This window comes from Rhinatrema bivittatum, chromosome 2 (assembly GCF_901001135.1).
Source record: "Rhinatrema bivittatum chromosome 2, aRhiBiv1.1, whole genome shotgun sequence".
NCBI classification, from domain to species: Eukaryota; Metazoa; Chordata; class Amphibia; order Gymnophiona; family Rhinatrematidae; genus Rhinatrema; species Rhinatrema bivittatum.
The window spans coordinates 9,592,135-9,601,210 of NC_042616.1; positions in this window are offsets into that span (position 1 = coordinate 9,592,135).

Genomic DNA, 9,076 nt, shown 5'->3' on the forward strand with positions numbered 1-9,076 from the left:
TAATAAATTTATTTATTTTATTTAAGAAATTTTTTATACCGGCGTTAGTGGGGACATCACACCGGTTCACGTATTAACGAAAGATCGGAAATTACATCATAACAGGAGAAAGTAACTTGGGGGGGGGGGGGGAACATTAGTGAACCAAGGAAAGATAGCGAACAAACTGATAAAAAAAAAACATTAGATAGCAAATAAATAAATATAAGATATGCCATACCAGTTCAGACCAAGGGTCCATCAAATCCAGTACCCTGTCTCCAGCATTGTCCAATCCCAAGACACAAGTACCCATACATTAAATAGATGCCATCGTACTAGTGCCAGCCACAAGCAGTGGCTATTTCATGTTGACTAATAGCAATTTATGGACTTCTCCAGGAACATATCCAAACCTTTTTTAAACCCAGCTACATTAATTACCTTAATGACATCCTCTGGCAGTGAATTCCAGAGCTTAATTGTGCATTGAGTGAAAAAGAATTTTCTCTGATTTGTTTTAAATGTACTTCTTGCTAACTTCATGGAGTGCCCCCTAGTCCTTGTATTATCCAAGAGTAAATGACCTTTCATATTTACACGTTCAATTCTCGGGTTATTTTTCCCTATATGCATCACCTTGCACTTGTCCACATTAAATTTCATCTGCCATTTGGATGCCCAATCTTCCAGTCTTGTAAGATCTCCTGCAATTTATCACAATCTGCTTGTGATTTAACTACTCTGAATAATCATCTGCATATTTGATCACCTTACTCGTCGGACCTCTTTCCAGATCATTTATAATTATATTAAAAAGCACCGGTCCAACCAGTGGTACTTTGGGGTACAGATTTTAGGTTTGTCTTGTCATTCAGTTTTTTGGGGGGAGAAAATTTGCAAGTATTTGTCTTTTTTAGTGAGACAAAGAGTCGTTTTTACCACCGAAGGAGACCTTTGTGTTGCAGCGCGTCCTCTCTTCAAATTCAGGGGAAAGGAAAACAGTTTTTGCTTTGATAGTTTAAGAAGTACTCGGCCCATTTACATGCCACTCATATTTTATTATACAAAATGTAACTATACCATTTTATCACCCATATAATCTTTTATGCAGACCACATTGCACACATATGTTACATTACCTAAAAACTCCCCCAATATCACACATTCATTACCCTTCATTCATCCCGGTCTCACCACTCATACACATCTTTCATCAAACAATACCCAGATTAAAATATTGGTCTTATTCTCAATATCACACAATACTTTCAATTTAGAATAAGGCTGAAACCCGGCACAGTATCGAGCAACTTTATGCAGTAAAGATATTCCATTTGATGGAGAAATATGACCGTGTGGAAGTGATTTCAACAAGCTGGTACTACTTTAATAGTGATGGTGGTGGTTCACAAATAGTTTGAGCACAATAGTATGTGTGTAGATATCACTGGATGAGAGATTTGACAGTAGATTGATATCTGTTCTTGCAGACATTGTTGTGACATAGTAGACCACGTTGTATCAAAAAATTTTGCTGATTGAGAGAGTGGCTTTGAAGTTGATACATGAAGAAACAATTGAGTATTACAGGTCCCTGAAGAAGCCCCTGTACTCCAGGGTGAAACGAGGCACTCGTCGGATGAATGTACAGCATGAAGGTAATGAATTAGTTACAACATTACTATGTAAAATGACAATTGTATATATGATATATTAATTGTTTGAGATTTTGTATCTAAAGTATTGTGTGATTGTTGTGTTCGTGCCTGTTCTCGCCCCCGCTCCACCCTCTCTACCTTGGTGGCGACTCCCTTCGGCTCTGACAGACAGATGTTTCCGCGGCTTCTCCTCGCCGCTTCTCCCCGGAGTCCCCGGGCTGGCCTGTCGCTGCGGATCCACCATGTTCCTGATGACGTAAGGACGCACGCGCGATCCAGAGTTTGTACCAGCAAGGGCGCGAACCTCGGGGGTGTCCCCCCGTAGTGACGTCATCCGCTTCCAACTTAAAAGGTCTTTGCTTGCCAACTACAAATGGAGTTAGCAGGGGTTTGATTGCGGGGATCATCTCGACCCACTTCATTCTCCGCTGCTCTGCCTCCACAAACTTACCTAGGGGTACCCGCTCCTCAGGGGCCCCGCTTTCTCTTCTTGATTTCAGATTGCTAAGATGGGATCCGGTACTCACTCCTTGAGGGCCTACGTCCCTGAATGCTCAGAAGACTCCTTACTGCCTGGAAGCGATCGCAGACGTGAACACTGTGAGTTCTGTTACAGATAGGAACCAGTACTCGCTCCACGAGGGCCTATGTTCCTATTCTCAGAAGACTCCCTTCTGTCTAAGACATTATCGCAGGTACGGAGATCATGAGTCATTATAGTAGATTGCAGATAGGAACCGGTACTCGCTCCACGAGGGCCCATGTTCCTATTCTCAGAAGACTCTCTTCTGTCTAAGACGTTCTCGCAGGTACGGAGATCATGAGTTATTATTGCAGATTGCAGATAGGAACTGGTACTCGCTCCACGAGGGCCCATGTTCCAAAAACCCTTCACAAACTCTCTTCTATCTCAGAAGCTATCACATACCTATATCTTGTGAATTACTACTACAGATTGCAGATAGGAACCGGTTCTTGCTCTACGAGGGCCTATGTTCCTAAAACCCTCCAAAGACTCTCTTCTATTCCAGAAGCCATCTCATACACAGATATTGTGAGTTTCTTATTCCAGACTGCACTTTCTGTGCTCGCCTATGGCTCCTGTTCCTGAATATACTGAAGACTCTGTTGCATAGAAGCCATTACAGATATCTACAATTGTGAGTGTATCATCTACTACTGGTTATGTATCCAGCATATCCTGTCTACTCACTACCTATAGTCTCTCTCTACAGCTCAGCAACCCAGAGATCGCAGTTCCAATATCTGAGGGACTTCAGCCCTGCCGGGCACATCAGCTCACTACTGCCACCTCTGGTGGTTCTACTTCCTGTCTAATAAAGAACTATCTGTGTTTGTTTCCATACTCCAGCCTAACCGGTGGTCCCTCTCAGGATATCCTCCTGGGGACGCTGTCATCTGCCATCAGCCCAAGGATTCACCAATTTACATTAAAGTGTTCATTCCTTACACTACTAGAGAGGTATCATACAGACTGCCACTCTGTGGGGAGCCAACCCACAACAAGATCCCTAACTCCGTCTACGGAGTACAACGGACTGCTGGCTACTCTTCTCGGGGGGAGCAGATTCCATAACAGATTTGCTACTCCTCCTCTCTGGAGGAACAGATCTACATCTCTGCTAACTCCTCCCCACTGGGGAAGCAGATCCATAGCAGATTGCTACTCCTCCCCTCAGGAGGAGCTGTTCGATAACAGATTGCTAGCTCCTCCCCTCTCGGGGAGCAGATCCATAGCAGATTGCTACTCCTCCCCTCGGGAGGAGCTGTTCGATAACAGATTGCTAGCTCCTCCCCTCTCGGGGAGCAGATCCATAGCAGATTGCTGCTCCTCCCCTCGGGAGGAGCTGTTCGATAACAGATTGCTAGCTCCTCCCCGCTCGGGGAGCAGATCCATAGCAGTGATACTGAGAATAAGACCAATATTTTAATCTGGGTATTGTTTGATGAAAAATGTGTATGAGTGGTGTGACTGGGATGAATGAAGGGTAATGAATGTATGGCTCTACCAGAGCCCGTGCCATATCGATAGCCGGGCCGACCCTTTGGAACACAATGCCAGTTGAACTACGGCAAGAGGAATGCATCAAATCGTTCAAGCGGAAGCTCAAAACCTGGCTCTTCACCAAGGCATACACCTAATTTCTCCCTCCTCTCTACTGCCCACCCTTCCTCTCCTCTGCCCCCCTCTTCTGGTCCTCCATCCCCTCACTTCGCCCTTCTCCTACCTTTTTCTCCCCCCCTCACCTCGTTCCCTTCCCTCTGCTCATCACTCCCCCCTCTCCTTCTAGCACTCCTAAATTGTTTATCTCTTAGTGTCTTCCTTTTGTACATATGTATATAATTACAAACCTAGTTGAGTATTTAATGCAAATTTCCCCTTGTTCACACCCTTATTTATTCATTTGTTAACTTGTTTTATTTGTTCAATGTAAAGCGCCATGCCTGGCGTTTGTTTGTGTTACACTGTAAACCGATGTGATATCCTGGATGAATGTCGGTGTATAAAAATTTTAAATAAATAAATAAAAATGATATTGGGAGAGTTTTTTGGTAATATAACACATATGTGTGCAATGTGGTCTGCATAAAAGATTATATGGGTGATAAAATGTTATAGTTAAATTTTGTATAATAAAATATGAGTGGCATGTAAATGTGCTGAGTACCTCTGATTTTGTGTGTAGGATTATGTAGTTTTCAGGGGAAATGCATGTATTTTTCTGATTGTTAAGAAGGCCATTTTATTGCACTGGTGTGAGAGAGATCCCCCATCTTTTTGGTTACGGGGAAACGATTTCATGGTCTGAGGCAGATGGAAATCCAACATATGCCACGATCCATTAAAAGTAAGCTCACTTAGCACCCATATCCCAGTCAGCTGTCTCCTCAACCTAGGAATGAAGTGATCAATAGCCCTTAGATTTGTGACATCTTTGTGTGGATTATGGCACATGTAAGATCCTGTTGGGTTTTTGTTTTTTTTTTACACAGTGACTATTATGAGGTGGGGATAGGGGTGTGGGTATTTATAAATCTCATAGTAAAATAGTGATTCCTTTTATTGTTTGGATGTGGGGTGGGGGAAAATGTAAAAATGTCAATCTGTTTTGTTGATTGTGAACTGTGTATTGCTTTGCAAGCTTCAGAACCGTGTATTTCAGGCATTTGATATTGTGAATTCTTAATAAACAGTTCTAAATATAAAAAGCACCAGTCTGAGTACAGATCCCTGAGGCACTCCACTGTCCACTCCCTTCCACTGAGAAAATTGCCCATTTAATCCTACTCTCTGTTTCCTGTCTTTTAACCAGTTTGTAATCCACGAAAGGACATCGCCTCCTATCCCATGACTTTTTTATTTTTTTTTAGAAGCCTCTCATGAGGGACTTTGTCAAACGCCTTCTGAAAATCCATTCCACCACTTGGCGCTCATGCCTAAGCTTCTCATTTTATTCACAAGCCTCCTATGCAGGACCGTATCAAAAGCTTTGCTGAAATCCAAGTGGATTACATCGAGTGCTCTTCTGTGATCCAATTCTTTAGTCACCCAATCAAGAATTTAATTTTCCTAGCGCCGAGGTGAGGCTAACCGGCCTGTAGTTTCCAGGCTCCCACTCTTGTGAAGCGGGTCCACCACCGCTCTTCTCCAGTGCCTCAGCACCACTCCCGTTTCCAGGGATCAGGTCCTTCAGCGGAGCCGCCAGCACATCTGGGATGAATCTCATCCGGCCCCATGGCTTTGTCCACATTCAGCTTGCTTAGCTCTTCTCATACAATCTGTTCCATAAATGGAGTTTTCTTTCTTCCATCCCTATCTCCGGTTTTGTTTACCTGCAGCGGTCCTTCTCCAGGGTCCTCTTTAGGGAACACCAAACTGAAGTATTTGCTTAATATTTCTGTCATTTCCTTGTCTGTCTCAATATAGTGCTCCTCGTCACCTTTCAGTTTCACTATACCACTTCAGGCCTCCCTTCTTTCTCTGATGTACCTGATTAATGTTTTGTCACCTCTCTTTACCTCTTTGTCCATCCTTTCTTCTGCTTGACCTTTTGCTTTCCTGATTTCTTTCTTGGTCTCTCTCAGTTCATTAGGTATTCTTCCCTGTGTTCCTCTTTTTGGGATCATTTATACTTCCTGAACGCTGTTCTTTTTGCCTTAATTTTTTCAGCCACCTCCTTTGAGAACCCGATCACTTTCTTTTCCCTCTTACGCTTCTTTACTTTCCTAACATACAGATTAGTTGCCTTTGTAGTAGTTCCTTTGTTGTTCCACCTCACTCTTTATCTCCCAATCTTCTGGTTCTTCCTCTGGGAGCATCCCCATTTTGAAAGTGTATTTTTGAAATTCACAACTTGGGTCTTTGTGTGACTTCTTTGCAAACAGTACCGTCTGATGATCTGATGCTCAGGTGGGCGCCTACCCAGACATCAGAGACTTTATCCCCATTTGTGAGCACTAGACCCTCCCTTGTGGGCTCCATTATCATTCGTTTAAACAGAGCCTCTTAAAGGACATCCACTTTCTATCTACATTTTGCAGGTTCCACAGAAGGGATACGTCAATCCACATCTGGCACATTAAAATCTCCAATGAGCAGGACATCTCCATTCTATCCATATTTTGGATGCCTTCAACCAGATCTCTGCCCAGTTCTTCTGTTTGAGTTGGAGATCTGTTGACCACACCAATGTAAATGGAAGCATCATCCTTTGTTTTTTAGGACAACTCATAATGCTTCTTCCCCATCCCACATTTCAGTTGCTTGGATATTGTTTTTGACATAAAGAGCTACTCCCCCTTTTTGTCCCATCTGTTCTTTCTTATCAAGTTATAGCCTGGAATAGCCGAATCCCAATCATGAGACTCAGTGAACCACATGTCTGTAACAGCAACTATATCCAAATGCACTTCCACCATTAAGGCCTACAGGTCTGGTATTTTATTGCCCCAGACTACCAGCATTTGTGGTCCTAGTTTTCCAGCTTTTCTCCCTTGAGTTGCTGCTTTTCCTAGTCACCTTCTCTGCTATTTTCAGTTGATTGATTCTGTTTTCTCTTCCCAATTCCTGTCTTGCTTGGGGGTGATATGGCAATTTCATTGGCCATCCGTGCCTTCTAGTTTAAATGCCTGATAAAAGCAAGTTTGCTTACCGTAAACGGTATTTTCCATAGATAGCAGGATGAATTAGCAAAACTTGAAACCAGGCAGACTGGGAGGCGGCATTTTCAATCGTTTGCAGTGAGGCAGTCGCTCTGGGAAAAAAACAAATCTCTGAGGAAACATGAAGCTCTGTGTGCACTCTGCAACGCGGATAAAAAACAGACTGAGGAGAACGATGGAGCTGGGCGGGAAAGGATGCGTAGCCGCACACAGAGCAAAGCTCTTATCATTTCTAAGAAGCTCCGCCTCGTCCGCCCCAGAGGGACGTCCCAGAGAGCATGGCTAATTCAGCCTGCTCATCTGTGGCGAAATGTAGTCTCTGAATTTCTCGCTTGGCGTCCTCTTTCTGGCCAAGTACAAATGTAGGCCGTCCTTATAGTATAACCTTCTATCGCTCCGTACACGGCCCCAGCCATTAATGTAGCCCAAGCCACTTGCTTTACACCATGTTATGAGCCAGACCTTGACGTTATCTCTCTGGCAGAGCCTTTCCTTCCCCTTTTCATGAAAGGTAATATTTCTGAAAAGGCCACGTGTTTAATCTTTCTCCCTAGGTTTTGGAACTCTTTCTGTACTGCAAGGACACAATGTCTAGCAAGGTCGCTGGTCTCCAGATGGATGATAACATTCATACTGGATTCTCTGCTTTCTTCTGTAACAGTGTTGACTCTCTGGTTGGCATTTCTACTAGCTGAGGATCCTGGAAGGCATTTAACTGTTGTGTCCCCCATCAAAATTATTTCCCACATTGGTTCCTCTGATGACTGAGCCTCCCAGCAGACGCTTCCTTTTATGATCTTTGATAATGTGTAAGGGTTCTGGGTACACAGGGTGACTGCTTTCCTTTAAGGACATCATCTCGTTTTCTATTCCTGCAGCTTCTTCGTTATCCGAGGCAGAAAAGGTATTACGGTGGGGAGAGAGTGGGTGTCTTTTCGTCACAGGCCTTATTCTGCCAGAGCCCACTGTAATCCATTTATTCCTGGGTTTCTGAATCTTCTGCGGGAGCAGGGGGAGATATTCTGGATACTGCCAGAAAGGGGAGGTTTTCTGAAACCCGAGCAGTTCCACTTTCAGATGAGTCGGCTGCTTTTTCATTGCAGGCAATTGGACATCCCTTTTTCTGCAAAATTCAGGCCTTGGGACATAAGCACCACAATTGCTGCACTGAATCAAAGACATTCTACTAAGAGTGATTAATATACAAGTTGTTAGGTTGGTACTTAAGTCCTTGGAAGAACTACGGTATATAATAAGAAGAAAACACCCTGGTGCAGGGTGAGAAGGAACAAATAACTCTTGTAGATACCAGCCTTTTGTAAATTAACAAACACAGTTACTTAATACAGAAGAGCAATACCTATAGCTTGGAAAAATAGAGAAGCTGATCTAGAAAATGTAGCAAAGATGTTGGATGTCTGTTTGTGCAATGAAGTTTCCACCTAAGGAACTCCAGAAGGAGGTTCTCTCTCAAACTACTAAGAAGAGCATTGGTAGTAAATTTGAGAGACTGAGATCATCCCCAGCATGCCACGACTTATGAATGAGGTACACGCCCATCAAGGTGTGTGCAAAGTAAACCCATTTAGAGAAACTGCCCCAAGAGAGACTTTTTCCATGTCCTGAGTGCGAGAAAAGCTTTGGGCTGGATTTTCAAAAGGTTACATGCGTAAATCGCCTTACGCGCGCCGGGCCTACTTTAAAAAGGCCTGGCGATGCGCGTAAAGCCCTGGGACGCGTGTAAGTCCTGGGGCTTGCAAAAAAGGGCGGTCCGGGGGTGGGGAATTCTGGGGGATGGGAGGGGGTGGGGCCAGAGGCCTCTGACACAGCGGCCATTGCCACTATGTTGAAGGATTGCGTGCGGGCAGGCGCAAAAGGTATGATAAAACTTTTTTTGGGGGGGTTAGAGTAGGGCTGGGGGGGAAAGGTTAGAGGAAGGGGTGGGAGGGTCAGGCTAGGGGGAAGGGAACGGGGGAAGGCAGCGCGGCTCGGCGTATGCAAGGTGCACAATTGTGCACCCCCTTGCGTGCACTGACCCAGTTACAAAATCAGGTGTTTATGCGAGCCGGGTAGCCCTCGCACACCCGGCGCCCACACGCACCCTTTTAAAATCTACCCCTTTATTTGTAAGAGACACCTTCTGGTCATTTGGAGAACTTATTTTAGAGAGAGACCCTTTCCATGTAGAGAATGTGAGAAAACGTTTTCATGTAAGAGAGACCTAGTGGTGTATCAGAGAATTCAGATGTCTT